Genomic DNA, 17,240 nt, shown 5'->3' on the forward strand with positions numbered 1-17,240 from the left:
CTCACTAATATCTCTTCTTTAATACTTCTGTCCACACACTCACTTAGATTCTTAGGGTTTATGATCATCACCCAAATTGTAATGATCAAGATATTGGCCTCATAACAATTCATTGGTGAATTATGGTTCTCTCTCCAAGATCAAGTATAAGTCAATATACTTGAGTATACCTCTTTAGGTTGAGCTCTTTTTAATAGGTAGGGTTTCTCTAGGGTTTATGATCATTACCAAGGTGTAATGATCACCACACTTGCCACTCTCTTGGATCACTAGTAAAAGAGGTTCTTACTTACTATTAAGTATTAGCTAGGTCAAGTAGGGTTTAGCACTTGTCTTGTACTCCTTATAGCATTGATTAGTATTAATGGTTTACCTCTCATAGATAGGTTGAATATTAAACTAGGTTCTACCCAATGGATAATATAAGCATATTAATGATTCTCTCCTTTCTCTAAGGTTTAATGAAATGAGTTGGGAAACAAGGTTGGAATGGTCAAGGGTTAATGAAGAATGAATATGAATGTCCTTGGCTTGGGTTCAAGCATTGTAGTTGAAAAGATGTACCATGTGACTCATGGTAGGAACATTTATTTAGTAAAGACATGAAAAAGATAAGTATAGAATAGTGTCTTAATTAATGGTGTTCTATGATTTAGGATTGAATAATTATTCATGTGTTGTTGTAAGAAATGGCATGTTGATATCCTTTATAAGATCTTATAATTAACCCTTACTTAAGGTGTTGTTTGTTATAAAGCTAATTCCATTTGATCTAATCCATAGATCAAATCATCTCTACCCAAAACAAGGTTTTAGCAAAGATCACAGTGAAGTTTATAGCGCTTGACTTGATGATCTACTTCAATTCCAGCAAGTCAAGTGAAACTTCAGTTACTGTGGTAAGTTTTATTTGAAAGCGCGAAAATTCCACGGATTTTCTATGCATGAATGCAATGCACACTTTGGTGTTTCTCTCATTTTATTGTCTCTAAACCTGGGATATTACAGCAGTGCCTTCCACGCCTCTTCCACGGTCGCCATAAAGAGGACGTGCTCGAGAAGGCCAAGCATGAGCGATTCGAGTATGGCGATCAAGACGGAACTAGGTCGAATAAAGGGGGTTCGGTACCTTGGCGGTGTTGTCATCTCCGCCGGGAGCGGCGATTAGCTTTGCCGGTTCCTTGATCGACCCGTCGACGAAGCCCATCATATCATGGGCATGCAGGGCACAGACGAACTGGGTGCACCATAGGAGATAGTTCTCCTGGTCAAGCTTGACGGTGATGGAGCTTGCGATGTATGGCAGCGAAGGGGAAGAGGTGAAGCTGGATGAGGCAGCGGTGGTGGTGGAGAGAGTTCTAGAGGTGTTGGAAGCCATGGCCTAGTCGATTAGGAGCAGGGGCTGTGATACCATATAAAAGTAAAAGGGAGAGAGATTAGTTTGTCGTGCCAAATAGCATCGGGGTCATCATTTTTTCGATAAGGGCCGCTTTATTACTCAAAAAAAATTTAAGCCTTACACCCAACCTCTGCATAACCAGGATGCACACAGCCATTTAGAAGTCTAGAATTCATCGACATGAGATACATAAAAATGATATAAAAGCCAACTACTATGACGCTCTGTTGGCTTCAATCCTCTGACTATGCAGCCACCCATGTTGGGAAATAAACTCCGTGGCCGTGTTCTCCAATCGTGTAGACACCTCCATAAAGAGGTCGCGGTCCTCCAAACGCTGAAGTGACGAGCATGAACAGAGCAAAGTCGTGCACCGGTAGATGACCTACATAAGATATGAACTTTTGTCATTAAAAACCTTATCATTTCTACATAGCCAAAGCGACCATGCAACCACAATCGCTCCCACTCTGTTAATCGTTTTGTACCTAGATTCCACCCCATTTAGCCAATTTCCAAAAAATGTTTGCAGTGCTACGAGGAGGGTATAAGGTAGAACCTATCTAAATGATTGACCATATAGATCTAGCAACTCGACAGTTGAAGAAAGGGTGTTTTATTGTCTCATCTTCGTGACAGAACACACATTTCGTACAACCTTGCCAGTTGTGCTTTACAAGGTTATCTTTAGTAAAAATCACACCTCGATGAAGATACCATGCAAAGACTTTTGTTTCGAGAGGTATCTTCATCTTCCAGATGCATTTAGTATTTAGTATCAGTTGTGAAGAGAGGCATAATGCTTTGTACATGGAGCTAACCGAAAATATACCATTTTTGGTGAGACTCCAACGGAATTCATCCATCCCCTGAACCAGCTGGATTGAACCTAACCGCTCAAGTAGTTCATTCTAAGAAACTAGTCGGGGACCGACAAAATCTCGCCTGAACGTCATAGGGGGGAGAGTGGTTGTTTCCAACCAACGATCCTCCCAAAACCGTATCTCCGCCCCATTCTTGATGGAGAAAGAACCAAATGGGAAAAAGTGCTTCTTAGTTGCCATGTTGTCAGCCCAAAAATGTGAATCTCCTGGTTTCCAAAGAACCTGAAAGATCGCCTTTGAGCCAACATACTTTTTCCGCAATAGTTGTTGTCATACTCCATCCTCCGTTAACAACCTGGCTAGCCATTTACAAGGCAAAGCCCTGTTCTTAACTTCAAGATCATGAACTCCACGTCCACCTTGATCTTTCGAATGGCATACAACACTCCATTTAGTTAACCGGTACTTTTTCTTCTCACTATCCCCTTGCTAAAAGAATCTTGATCGGAAATAGTCCAATCTATGTAAGACTCCTTTCGGTAACTGGAAGAAAGAAATCATATACACTACCATATCTGCGAGTACCGAATTAATGAGAACTAATCTTCCACCAAGGGATAGTAATTTTCCTTTCCAACTAGTAAGACGTTTTTGAAGTCTTTCTTCAACAATTTTCCATTCAGCCAACGTGAGTCTCCGATAATGTATCAGAATACCCATGTAGCTAATTGGAAAACACCCAATCCCATAGCCAAATAATTCATCATATAGGTTGGCTTCATTGATGGCTTCACCGAAACAAAACAATTCAGTTTAATGGAAATTAATCTTAAGACCGGACAACTGCTCGAAAGCTGAAAGAATTAATTTCAGATTTCGTGCCTTTTCCAAGTCATGATCCATAAAAAGAATTGTGTCATCAACGTACTGATGTATGGATAAGCCTCCATCAACCAGATGGGGGACTACACCTTCAATTTGACCATCGACCTTAGCACGCTCTATTATAATTGCAAGCATATCCGTCACAATGTTAATCACCTTGGCTCAACCCTTTTCTAGTTTGGAAGTATTTACCAATGTCATCATTGATCTTAATGGAAACGCTACCACCAAAAACAAATTTATTAATAAGAGCACGTCATTCCTCAGAAAAACCTTTCATCCCGAGGGTTTGTTGAAGTAAAGACCGTTTGCCTTTATCATAGGCTTTTCAAAGTCGATCTTGAGTATTTCCCCATTCAGCTTTTTACGGTGCATCTCATGAATTGTCTCATGTAAGGTGACCACCCCATCTAGGATGTTTCTACCTTGCATAAAAGCAGTCTGAGAAGGACGCACCACTTTATCTGCCACTGAATTAAGTCGAATGGTAGCAACTTTTGACAAAATTTTGAAACAAACATTTAGAAGGCATATAGGTCTGTATTGCTGGATCCGTTCCGCGTTAGGGCATCTCAGCGGTGCGACGCATTTCGGACGTCCGAAATGTCTGTTTACGTCGCGCGGCGGACGTGAGACAGATCGTTTTTGTCCGCGCGTCCGTTTGCACCTATGGGTGGCTCCAGCGGCCCGACGCATTTCCGCGTTTGCATCAATTATGAAGTTTCCAAACAACAAAATAAGGAATTCAATGAAGTCATACTTATTACATTTAAATTTTTAAAAGTCTACATGAAAATAAGATAGTATTTCTCTAGGCATGATCTTCATGGCCAGCTAATGTCCACTGATGCTCAATCAAATCCGTCTGCAGCTGTTTGCAGACGTTCTCGTTAGTGACTTCTACATTCATATGTAGATACTCCTGCCAAGATGAAGCTCCAGGAAGTGGCGCCACCAACTCACCTTTGAATTCCCAGTGGTTCTCATTGCGGCCATCAGGACACTCGTTCTCAACGATCATGTTGTGCATGATCACGCAACATGTCATCACCTCATGCATGGTCTTCAACGACCATGTTCTTGTCGGGTGACGGACAATTGCCCACCGAGCTTGGAGCACACCAAATCCACGCTCCACATCTTTCCTGCAAGCCTCTTGCATCTTGGCAAACCTCCTCGTCTTCTCGGAGTTTGGATTACGGATAGTCTTCACCAATGTGGCCTAGTCAGGGTAGATGCCATCAACAAGATAATATGTCTTGTCATATGCATTTCCATTGATCTCATAGCTCACCCGGGAGCTTTGCCTTGCATGAGCCGGTTGAAAACCGGTGATCGGTGCAACACATTGATGTCATTGTTGGAACCGGCCATGCCAAAGAATGAATGCCAAATCCATAAATCTTGAGATATGACAGCTTCAAGAATGACAGTCCGTCCCTCCTCATGCCCACTGTACGCACCCTGCCATCCAAATGGACAGTTTTTCCACTCCTAGTGCATGCAATCTATAATGCCAATCATTCCTGGGAACCCTCTAGACTCGTTGATAGACAGGAGCCGCCTTGATAGACTCAACAGTTGGCTCCCTACAGTAATACTCTCCGAACACGGCAATCACGACTCGGCAAAACCTGTACATGGCCTCAAGGCAGGTGCTCTAACCCATTCGAAGATACTCATCGAATATATCCGCATCCATTCCATATGAGAGCATGCGAATAGCCGCAGGGCATTTTTGCTAGGAGGTGAAGCCTAGCGCACCTGTTGCATCGGGCCTGCATTGGAAGTAGGGGTCATAGTTTCTGACGCCCCGTAGAATGACCAAGAACAAGTCCCTTGACATCCTGTATCGGCGCCGGAACACTTTTTCCAGGAACACCGGATTGGTGAGGTGGAAGTAGTCCTTGTGGAGGCGGGCCTGTCCTGCCACTCTGTTGCGCGACAGGTTTTTGGAGCGCCCCTTCACAGAGCCCCGGTGCTCCGGCCCCGTGTTTGAGATGAACTCGTGGATCATGGAGGCCGCAGTATTTGCCAATGTCTGCGTCGACTGATCGGACTCCTCGTCGGAAGAGGAGTCAACGACCTCCGCGCGGAACTTGTCCAAATCTGCCACATGTCCATCTGCGTGGGTACGAACTGCGGATCAATGGCCGCGCACAATAGCGCCGAAAACACGAGTAAGAAACCTACCGACGCAATTAACCGAACAGGTCGTGGGCGGCAAGGGCGGACGGCGCAAACGGCAACGTTTGGCCCCAAAACAACCGGCAGGTACGGGGCGGAGCCAAGCCCGAGTACGATCCTGCTCTCCCGCGTGGCGACAATGGAGCCGACAGCGAGTACTGCGGCGCTGCGGCGGGACGGCGGCGGGTGGGGCTGGGGTGGTGGTGTCGCACTAGGGCAGCAAAGAAGGGGAAAAAGAAGCAAATCGAAGAAGCCGATTTCGCTGTCCCTGACTTGCGGGACTGGGTAAGAAATGGAGGACGCTCGGCGCGTCCGCGGAGACGCAAACCTGGCGCATATTTGGGCTAGGTTTGCGTCTCCGCGGACGGGCCGGTCACTTTGCGTCGCCCCGCTGGAGGAGGCCCCAGACGCATTTCCGGTCACGGCGGACGAAAACGGTCGCTCAGCGTCCGTTTGCATCGTGCCGCTGGAGATGCCCTTAGTAACCTTTGGTAGAAGAATAATTTCACCAAAATTGATGCGAAATAGATCCAGTTGCCTCTTATGTAATTTGGCAAACAGAACCAATAAATCAGACTTGATGATGTCCCAAAAAGTATGGTAGAACTCAACCGAGAAACCATCCGGCCTTGGCGCCTTGTTGTGTTCCATCTGAAAGACCGTTTTTTTTATCTCCTCCTCGGAATAAGGGGAGGTAAGAATATCGTTTTCTTCAATAGACACTTGAGGGATATCATCAATCCTGGATTCATCCATGGATACGTCTAATTCATCTGGGGCACCAAAACGGCCTTTATAGTAAGAAGTAATATAGGATTTTAATTGTTCATGACCTTCGACCAGTCCCTCATCTTGAACAAGAGAGTGAATGAGTTCCTTTCTATATCGACCATTGGCAACACTATGAAAGTATCTCGTATTCGCATCGGGGTCATCATGTATATATAGTCTGGAGATTACAGGATATACATCAAGATAGTTAGATCTAATCTGATACATCAACTCTAACTAATTCGTATCTATCTCAACTCCCTGTAGGTTTGATACAAGATACGGTGGGGCTGCTCCTATCTCCACTGATCTGTTTGTTTAACAGTCCTCGCCTATACAATTTGCGCGCGACCAACGGACTTGCTTGTAGCCTAATTATCGTTGATCATGGTGCTCACTTTAAATGATGGTAGGCTGGCTGTGTTTCACGTGTTATTATTACTGAGGTACTGCAGGATCCTTAGAGCATCTCCACTCGTGCCCCCGTCGAGGCCCCCGGCGAGCGTTTTTTTCCATCCGGACGGCGTAATTCGGTCCAGTCGCGCCCCCGGTTCCTCATTTTCGTCCGGATTTGGCCCTTCATCCATCCGGCGAGCCCACGCCACCCCCGGCCCCCCGGGGAGCGCTCGGGGACTCCGGACGAGTGAAAAGCGGGGAAGGGCCCGATCTGTCGGTGACTCGACGCACGAACCCCACCGCCACGTCGCTCAAAATCTCCCCCACCCCTCGTATCTCTCTCGCCGCCGGCACCACCCCGCCGGCTTGTTGCCCAGATCCAACGCCGACGCCAACTAGTCTGTCTTAATTTGTTTGAAAAATTGTGAAATTATGTGCTTCATTTGTTTCAGCACTTGTTAAACATTGTACTGATTATCGCCGAATTTGTTTCAGCAATTTTCGTACTCTTGTTTGCCGAACTTGTTAAATTTTATGTTGAATTTGTTTGAAATATGTCAAATGGTCGAGGTTGGGGGTTTCCTGCCGGGGGGACGGCTGGAACTTCGGCGCTCCCCACGCCAAATCTTCATCCAATCCGGACGAAAATTTCGCCGGATTTGGACGTGGGGAGCGCTAACGAGTGGAGATGCTCTTAGGCAGCACTGCTGGAAAGGCGACCGTGCGATAGATCATTCCACCATGCATCCCGAAAGGAAAAAAAGAAGAAAACCAGGAAATGGGGCAATGCGCTGTGCTTTAGTTTATTTAGATAGATGGGGTGGTGTGAAAGTCGCACAATCGATCGAACAAGTCTCCAACATTCTTCTCTTACGACTTTATAAGACTATCATGATACAGTCTTTGTAAGGACATTTCTAGTAGGTCGATCTAAATTGGCAACCTAAATGATTCGTTTTAGTCAATTTATGTCTGCTTGCGGACTAAATGCATCGCGCGGTTCGGCTGACCCGCACACCGCGCCCAACGGCGTGACTCATTCGGTCCGTGTTTGCCTTACCTAGGCCTGGTCAGATAGCCATTGCCTTCCAAATAACAAGGCAATACAAATAAGGCAATTCAAATTGTAGAAAAATAAATATTGTTCAAACAAGAATAGTTCACAATCACACCATATATTTTTACAAATAAGACAACCAAATTGAATATTGAAACAAAGTATCTAGGTTGGTTTCCCACATGAGTCCACATGTGCTCAGCCAAATCAGCTTGAAGGCAATCATGGGTGGTTCGATCCCGGATTGAATTATGCATATGCAAGAAGTATTCCCAAGAAGCTGCTCCTGCATGTGGCTCAACCAAATCACCCTGGAATTCCCAGTCACCGTCATAGATGTCGTCATCCCGCTCATCATCAACGATCATATTGTGCATGATGAGACATGTTGTCATGACCTCCCACATCCTCTCGGCGCTCCATGTTCTGGCAGGGTGACGAACAATTCCTCAACGTGATTGTAACACGCCAAATGCCCGCTCTACATCCTTGCGGATTGCCTCTTGCTCCTTTGTAAACCTCTTGCATTTTTCATCTTCAGGGATACGGATTGTCAACACCAAGGTTTTGCCCATGAAGGGTAAATGCCATCAGCAAGATAATAACCTTTGTCATAAGAATGACCGTTGATCTCATAGGAAATTTTATGAGCATTGCCTTCTGCAAGCCTAGCAAACACCGGGGAGCGTTGTAGGATGATGATATTATTGTTAGATCCTGCCAAACCAAAGAAGGAGTGCCAAATCCAGAGATCTTGTGACGCAACTGCCTCCAATATTATCGTGTACCCCTCTTTATGCCCTTTGAACATTCCTTGTCAACCAAATGGACAGTTCTTCCACTTCCAATGTATGCAATCTATGCTTCCCAGCATACCAAGAAATCCCCTATTTTTATTGATAGACAAGAGGCGGGTAGTGTCTTCGGTGGTCGGCTCTCTCAGATAAAGTTTGCCAAACACCGCAATAACAGCGCTGCAAAACCTGTACATGGTCTCAATGCATGTGGACTCGCTCATGCGCATATACTCGTCAACATGATCACTAGGTACTCCATATGCAAGCTGGCGAATGGCAGCCGGACATTTTTGGTACGAGGAGAAGTCAGCCTTACCGATGCAATCGATCTTGGCACTAAAGTAGTCATCATATGTCCTCATGTCATGAAGAATATCCAGAAACATCTTCCTAGACATCTGATACCGGCGACGGAATGTTTTCGCGTCGTAAATCGGATTGGTACGATGGAAATAGTCTCGCATAAGTCCGATGTGTCCACCGAATCGATCTCGGTTTTCGTTGGCCTTGCGCTTCACCGACGACCCACCTCTACGCTTCGGCAACAGAAAATGGTTATGCGCCATGCTTGCAGCGGCGAGCAAGAGCTCGGTCTCACCGTCGGACTCCTTGCCCGACGATGATTCGATTACATTCTTGTAGAAAAATTCGATTGACTTGCTATTCATTTACACAAGACAATGATATTTGATCACTTCAATTTTATGCCCACGCCGGTGCAACGGAAGAGAAGAAACTTTGGTCGCGATGCATACCTTGAACTCGCCGTGGTAACCGGACGAGCAGGTTGCGGGCGCACCGGCCAGCGAGCCGGCCAAGCTTTGTGCCCGCATAAGAGTTGCTGCTCCGCCCGGTTGGATGGAGGATAGCGCGCAGACAACTCCGGCTACGCGTGTTGCGATGGGGAGCAGTCGACGACGCCGGGGGAGGCAGCTGTCGGCTAGACAAGATGCATCGACCGTGTAGTCTGCCCGACAATCGCTAGCTACTACGGGCAACCGACAATCACCACGCCCGTTGGGAACTGCTGACGCCAACGACAACCAACCGAGGGCATAGACGACATCGCTGCGTTGGGGTGGCGGCGGAGAAGGAGAGCAAGGGTTTGGGCAGGGGGAAATTAGATTCGTCTTCCGGCCAGGAGGGACCGGGTAGGCAAAGTGAGGACAAGGGAGCATGAGCAGGCTGTCAGTCCGTCCGCAGGGACCAAAACGAAAACGGCATGACCGGATGGGTCGGCCCGCTAGAGATGCCCTAAAGCTCGTACTAGTAGTATTGGACAACGAATAAAAGTGGTCGATATAGAGAAGAATCTTGCGGACTGAAGATGTAGCCACTATTGATACATCCACAAAAGTGCAAAATATTAATTTAAAATAATTTGAGTTCCGAGGTTCATAAAAATAACAAAAGTATGGATCTAAGTATGCATACTTTCAAATTTCCAAATTTACCTGTTTTTATCAGTTTTATGTAGCCCATGATAAAAAATAAAGAACTTTGCATTGTGAATTTTCATTCTCGTATATATGTTTTTTGAATTTTTTAAACCGAAGGGGTCACTTGAGCTCGGGAGCCGAAGACATTTTAGCATATATCAACTCACAGTTTCTTCTCGGGACTGACACGAGTGTAGCAGCTTTGATTTATAAGTACTTCGTACCAATTTTTGTCATTTGCTAAGCTGAATATGCAAGGCCAAAATCTTTTTCAAGAAAAGTAATGTATTAGTATAGTGAATACAAAACTACGTCCAGTCTGAGTCAAAGAAATGTCATAAAACATCAAGGATGCACGCAGGAAAAAGCAAAGATAAAAAGACATGACACGGTGGGCAGTCGCTCGTATTAGCAACACTCTAACCACCACCTGAGATAACATTTAGACTACAAAAAAAGTTCTCCAAAAGAGACACCATTAAGAAGAGAACAATGCATAAGAGTTGTCATCGTCCTATCAAAAATAATGGATTTTCACCTTGAAGAAATTCCAAGTTCACAAAATCAATAACTTTAACAAAATCATTGCCTGGTATAACCAATAGGTTCAGAGCGAGGCCAAAATCTAGAGGGTTGATGAAGGGCTTTTGGTATCAAGCTCGAGCGAACTTATTTTACAAGCATCGAACATTACTATGAGTGGAAATGTGAATACATCATGAAGTTGCTTAATCTACATTTGTCTTCGTCGATGCCTAAACAAAACTAGACAAAGAAAATGGCCTCACGTAGTACCGGAGCTGGGGCTGCCAAGCGGAGGAAACTTCGGAAAGCCAAAAAGGAACCAAGCTAAACTCCTTTTCCGCTCAACACTTTGCAGGCACCTTCTTCTGCAACTAACGTGGTGATCTTTAGCCATCTGAAGTCTCCTCTAGATTAAATCGAAGGAAAGGAGTACCCGACAAGCAAGCTGCGGACGAAAGCTCTGCCCATGTAGCTCCATAATCTGAGTTGAGCCCACAACCATGAAAGATGCGAGAGGAACCAGCCACCGATTTGACGCGTTGGTTAAGCATAATTGCAACGCTGACAGGTTAATTGCCTTTCTTGGCGAATGGCGAAAAGAATTCTGGTGTACTAGGCGTCGGTCAGGGAAATTCTCTTCACGCAGCACGTACGATGTTTACGATCTCCATTTAGGTCATTCTCTCACTTTCTGTATTCGAAGTGTGCAAGGAAAAGCTGTGGACTCAAGCCATCTCGAGTGGCGCCACCTAGCCGATCCTACCGCGTTTAAATCATTCCGCGTGGACAGGAGAATCAGATGGCGCGATCCAAATGAATAGATCCGTCAAATTTGGGAGAGGGATGCGTCTGCATGGGCCCGCATAGCAACGATCCGACGACAGAAGGCTAACCGGCGACATGAGCAATGACCATCAAAGTCGTCGCTGGCACCCATGCCGAAGGCGCTGTAACCTGCGCGTGCATTGATGGCCAAGGCTTCTTATACCGGCCCTCGCCCGTCTTATACCGGCCCTCGCCCGTCTCTTTCCCCCACTCCCTCGGCATGCCCCATTGACAGAAACCAACAAATCACCACCGCCCCTACCGATGAAGATGTCGTCCTAGCTGAAGAAGACGACAAAACGACCTCGAGGCGGGCTCGTCCGCGAACCGTCGTTGCCACTCGTCACCTCCACGCGTCCGCCGTACTCCCAATCTATTGCCGACTTCACGTGTGGCAGATTTCGTTGGGCCACAAGCCGATGCAGCGGCAGTGCACTAAAAGTCGCCCCCTCCACATGAGATCAATCGCCTCTACGTCCCGGTGCTGGAGTGCTAGCTGCGGTGGGTGGACGCGGACCAGTGCGAGCACCATGGCACCTCAACCTCAGTAGGGTGCTGGTGCCGCCAGTACCCACCGACGGGCCAACGCTGGAAGTAGAGATGCGGCGCCGCATCGCTGCGGTACGACCGCGCGTACCTCTATCGAAATTTTTGGCGTTCCTTCCTCGCATGGGAACACAACACACGGCGGGCATCCTTGGAGGTGTGTGACTTCCCGCCTGGTGAGAGAGAGAGAGAGAGAGAGAGAGAGAGAGAGAGAGAGAGAGAGAGAGAGAGAGAGAGAGAGAGAGAGAGAGAGAGAGAGAGAGAGAGAGAGAGAGAGAGAGAGAGAGAGAGAGAGAGAGAGAGAGAGAGAGAGAGAGAGAGAGAGAGAGAGAGAGAGAGAGCGAGAGAGAGAGAGAGAGAGAGAGAGAGAGAGAGGGCGAGAGAGAGAGAGAGAGAGAGAGAGAGAGAGAGAGAGAGAGAGAGAGAGAGAGAGAGAGAGAGAGAGAGAGAGAGAGAGAGAGAGAGAGAGAGAGAGAGAGAGAGAGAGAGAGAGAGAGAGAGAGAGAGAGAGAGAGAGAGAGAGAGAGAGAGAGAGAGAGAGAGAGAGAGAGAGAGAGAGAGAGAGAGAGAGAGAGAGAGAGAGAGAGAGAGAGAGAGAGAGAGAGAGAGAGAGAGAGAGAGAGAGAGAGAGAGAGAGAGAGAGAGAGAGAGAGAGAGAGAGAGAGAGAGAGAGAGAGAGAGAGAGAGAGAGAGAGAGAGAGAGAGAGAGAGAGAGAGAGAGAGAGAGAGAGAGAGAGAGAGAGAGAGAGAGAGAGAGAGAGAGAGAGAGAGAGAGAGAGAGAGAGAGAGAGAGAGAGATAGAGATAGAGAGAGAGAGAGAAGAGAGAGAGAGAGAGAGAGAGAGAGAGAGAGAGAGAGAGAGAGAGAGAGAGAGAGAGAGAGAGAGAGAGAGAGAGAGAGAGAGAGAGAGAGAGAGAGAGAGAGAGAGAGAGAGAGAGAGAGAGAGAGAGAGAGAGAGAGAGAGAGAGAGAGAGAGAGAGAGAGAGAGAGAGAGAGAGAGAGAGAGAGAGAGAGAGAGAGAGAGAGAGAGAGAGAGAGAGAGAGAGAGAGAGAGAGAGAGAGAGAGAGAGAGAGAGAGAGAGAGAGAGAGAGAGAGAGAGAGAGAGAGAGAGAGAGAGAGAGAGAGAGAGAGAGAGAGAGAGAGAGAGAGAGAGAGAGAGAGAGAGAGAGAGAGAGAGAGAGAGAGAGAGAGAGAGAGAGAGAGAGAGAGAGAGAGAGAGAGAGAGAGAGAGAGAGAGAGAGAGAGAGAGAGAGAGAGAGAGAGAGAGAGAGAGAGAGAGAGAGAGAGAGAGAGAGAGAGAGAGAGAGAGAGAGAGAGAGAGAGAGAGAGAGAGAGAGAGAGAGAGAGAGAGAGAGAGAGCGGTCCCCGGAGGTTGTTGCGGGCATTTCTTTACAAGAATATAATTCAATCAAACAATAGTCAAGTATGATAATTAAAAGGTGTGTGGACCTAGGTAGTACTACTTACTTTCGCACGCCATCGCAGCTTCGGTGTCCATTCACGGGACGTATCTTCCTTGATGAAAGTTTGCCATACGCTGCTCGACAAAAGAAAATGCATAAAAGAGTCATCAATTAGTTCAAAGCAGGAAATTAACGAAACAAACCGATAAGAATTAAAATTACCTTCTGAGCATTAAAAAACAAGACACGTATAGATCCTTTTTTTTGCTTAGTGAGTCCAAGACTTCAACTTCTCCAATTTCCAAATTGATGACGAGAAGAATAAAGTGAAACCTACGCACGTTTCAATATGTAGTGTCATATATATAAGTCATTAGTTAAAATTTTGACATACGGTGAGCAAAATATAATGTGTTATAAGACAGTAAGACTCACTCGAAGTTGTAAGGCCAAAGTATTAGCTTTTTGTCACGTTGTCGCTTCAAAAACCTTAGCAAAGTCTGCGGTGTATCCTTGTTATAGAGGGGATTCTCTATGGTTTTAACATGCATTGTGTTCGGGTCAATGAACCCAATGTCTGTGATATCGTCCCTTTTGCATTCGAGCATCTTCGATCTGCATAATATAGCGCACAAAAGATTATAATCTGCAGACAATGAACGACTTCTCAAATTAAATAAATAAATCACTTACAGACAATAGCAACTGATGATTGATTTGTCGAGGGCCCGGAGATTGTATAACTGAAAGAGTTCGGCGAAGTCAACGTTCACACAAGTACTCCCGGAAGTAGTGCTCTTCCCTAACTCGCACCATGATAGTCTGGATCCCTTCCTTTGAGGCCTTAAGGTACCACGAATGCAAGTTACGCATACATGTTGGTACCTTCCTGAGATTCTCGACCAAATCTTTCCCTTGAACAAACTGATATGCTCGTTCAGCTAAGGCGTAATCAGTTCCGTCTTGTCGAGAACTTTGAACGGTCTTCCCGTCAAACACCTTGAGAGGGGCGACCGATTGAACGGGTTGTTGTCCGAGCTGGTAGACACCGTGTATCCCTTTTATCTCCCTGATACCCGATTGAACGGGTTTTGTCGCCTCGATCATCTTGTCATACGACCTTTCAATAGAACGCGCATAGTCAGATGGCGGCGATGGTACAGGGTCATATAGATTGTCAACGGTACGCACAACTTTCTCCCGATCTAGTGTCTTCTCGAAAGGTATCTCTGGCACTTTCGGTGCAAAATTTCTTCACCTCGGCCCGAACGGCCTGCGCGTTTTCCTCTGGAGTTTTTTCCCTAGGTAACTTCTCGGTAGGCGGCTGTTGTTTATCCTTTCTAGCTTTCTTCCTAGGCGGCGTACCGTTCCGCTTAACGGACGCTGTCTTACGCGGAGGATCTCGAGATGGTGGACTCACACTGGGGTCCCTCCCAGGTAGGTGTGGACTTGGCTGCTCACCAGGACTGCCACCAGGAGGAGTCGATGGCATTTGCTGCTCATGTGTAGGAGTCGGTGGCCTTTGCAAAAGGACGACGTACTTCTTCGGCCATAGGGCGAAACCGTGCTTGACATCGGCCGTTGTCCTCTCATCTTCACCTCTAGGAATATCAAGCTCCACTTTTTCAAAACCCGAAACAACTTCATCCACCCCGACACGAACACAACCAGGTGGAATGGGCATATGATGGTGCATTGCTCCATCTTCACTTGGGTACACATAGCCGACCGCCACCTTAACGTACGCGGTCCCGATTAACATATGTAGCTCGCAATCTGTCTTCTCCGTGACATAATCCACGGGGTAGCTTCCTCCACATCCGTCAAGATGCGAGGAACCGACATCGCTTCTTCGCCGAGATGGGGCAGCATCGGCTTGTGGATCCCGTAGAAACAGCGGCTGATCAGGTGCCCTCTCGATTTCTCTCAAGAGCCTCCACCCTAGATAACAACTCCGTTACAATGTCGGCGTCCTTCTTCTTCTTTCGCGAACGGCTTCTATAAGTGTCGCGCTGTCCGGCCACGCTTCCTTCATGGTGAGACTCGGGCGAGCTCGCACCCGTCCAACATGTTCAGGGTTCCCAGAGCGAGTGTCGGCTCGTCATTCTCTCGATCGGGAATGTACTCTCCCTTTCTCGACCTTTTCAATTGCATCTACAAGCTTCGGTACAATTGCCTCAATTTTTTCCTTCCATTTTCCTTCGCAACGATCAACCCTGTCTTTGGGTCCAACCCTGCCCCATGAGCGAACAACCAGAACTTGGACCGTTCGGGCCAGTCCCATGTCTGTGGAGTGATTCCATGATCCATCAGTTTATTCTCAAACGCTGTCCACTTCGGAATGGCACTCTTGTAGCCACGACCCCAAATGATGCGGAAGTTTCTTCTTTGCAGCATTTTCGGTATTTTTCTTCGATCGGGACACAAAAGTAGACGATTTCTTATACTCCTTAAATGCGGCCCGGTGATCTTTTATCTTCACTAGATTATCATCGAATCTTTGGATCTTCATTCTTATATTTGTCCCACAAATTTTTCTTGAAGGTCTGGAATTGTATGGCCATCTTCTTCCATGTCCATTCCTTGACTTTATTCTTCTGGCCTTCCGTCATGTCTTCCGGTAGGCTGAACTTTGTCATGAGCGTGTCCCAAAGAAATTTTTTCATCGCGTCGTTGACATAACTAGCACCACTCTCCGGGTTCTTCGGCTTATGCCACTCTTGAATGCTGATCGGTACATGGTCCCTAACAATAACTCCGGATTGACTTGTAAATTTGCGGCAAAACTCCTTGGGCTGCACTGGTTCACCATTATCCTTGAATGCCGTGATGGCTAACCTGCCCTCGCCCTTTAGCACCCGCGTCGGGCCTCGTTTTGATCTACCGTACTTGCTCGATGATCCGTAAGGCTAAAAGAAAAATTATTCGTTAATAAGTGCAATACAAATAAATGAATGCATCTAGGGATGAACATATAGACTAATTGATACATAGATATACACCTCGCCGGAGTTTGTGATGGACACTTCGTTGTCTCTTCTAATTTGTTCAGACTCAAGTCCCTCGCCGAAATCATTCAGAAAGTCTTGGAAATCGTTGTCATCTCCATCGTCGGGTTCCGGACCACGGGCACTCTCATAGATCAATTGCTGCACCGCTTCTTCCCCCTCCTCATCTCGGACGAAGGTGCCGTCCTCCATACCTCAATGTCACTGCAAAATTAAGAAAGCAATTGTATTTCATTCATCATGTAATGATCATGTAACAGATTAGAAGAGTGTGCAAGGGTTTCATACATAGCAAAATTAAGTGGGGTGTTCGAATATAGCAAGAAATAGTGGAACACCCTCACATAGGATTTAGTTCTTGTTGCAATTTTAATTTGGCCGAACTAGAGATGATGTCAATGATGCATGGCATGACGATATTTGAAATCCTCATGTTTTTCTGATGCAATAAGATATAAAGTTTGTGCAAAGTGTAGTTTTAAATACTTTGAAAAGTATCCAGATTTCAAATTTTTAGAAACAACAAAAAGAAATAAAAAAGGGTTTTGGTTTAAGCCGATGCGTGAGGGGGCAGGGTTGCATCCAGGCATGCCGGTCACGGCGAGGAGCGTCGCTGTTGCTCCCGGCGGCGCCATCCGACCCGCCTCGCCCCATGGATGCCATGTCCTGCCTCGCGCCGCACCCGGCGTCCTTCCTCCCGAACACCTCCTCGCAGGCCTACTACACCGACGCCGCCATCGCGCGCGCTGAACAGCTCCATGCCCGACCACTACTCCCCGGGCACCGCCTCCACCTCCTCCCCGTCCTCCTCCTCCTCCCTCCTCGCCGACCTCCCCTACTCCGACGGCACCAACGTGCGTTCCGGAGCAAGCGCGCCGACGTGCCGCTCCCGGCCGACCCGGACCTCGACGTCGTCACCTTCCTCGCCACCCGCCGCCACTCGGGCGTGGTCGCGCTCGTCGACGCCGCCACGGGCTGCACGACCACCTTTGCCGAGCTCTGGCGCGCGGTGGCCGGCGCCGCCACCGCGCTCTCCGCGCCGCCCTTCTCCATCGCCAAGCCTCGCGTCATTACGTCGAACAGGTGGTGGGCGGCCGCGGTTGAGGGCGTCGCCGCACGCGCCACTGCACGCAGCCGTGTGCGCTCCTCCGTTGGTGCGGCGTAGCGGCGGTGGCGA

Source organism: Lolium perenne, chromosome 5 (genome assembly GCF_019359855.2).
Source record: "Lolium perenne isolate Kyuss_39 chromosome 5, Kyuss_2.0, whole genome shotgun sequence".
Taxonomy (NCBI): Eukaryota; Viridiplantae; Streptophyta; class Magnoliopsida; order Poales; family Poaceae; genus Lolium; species Lolium perenne.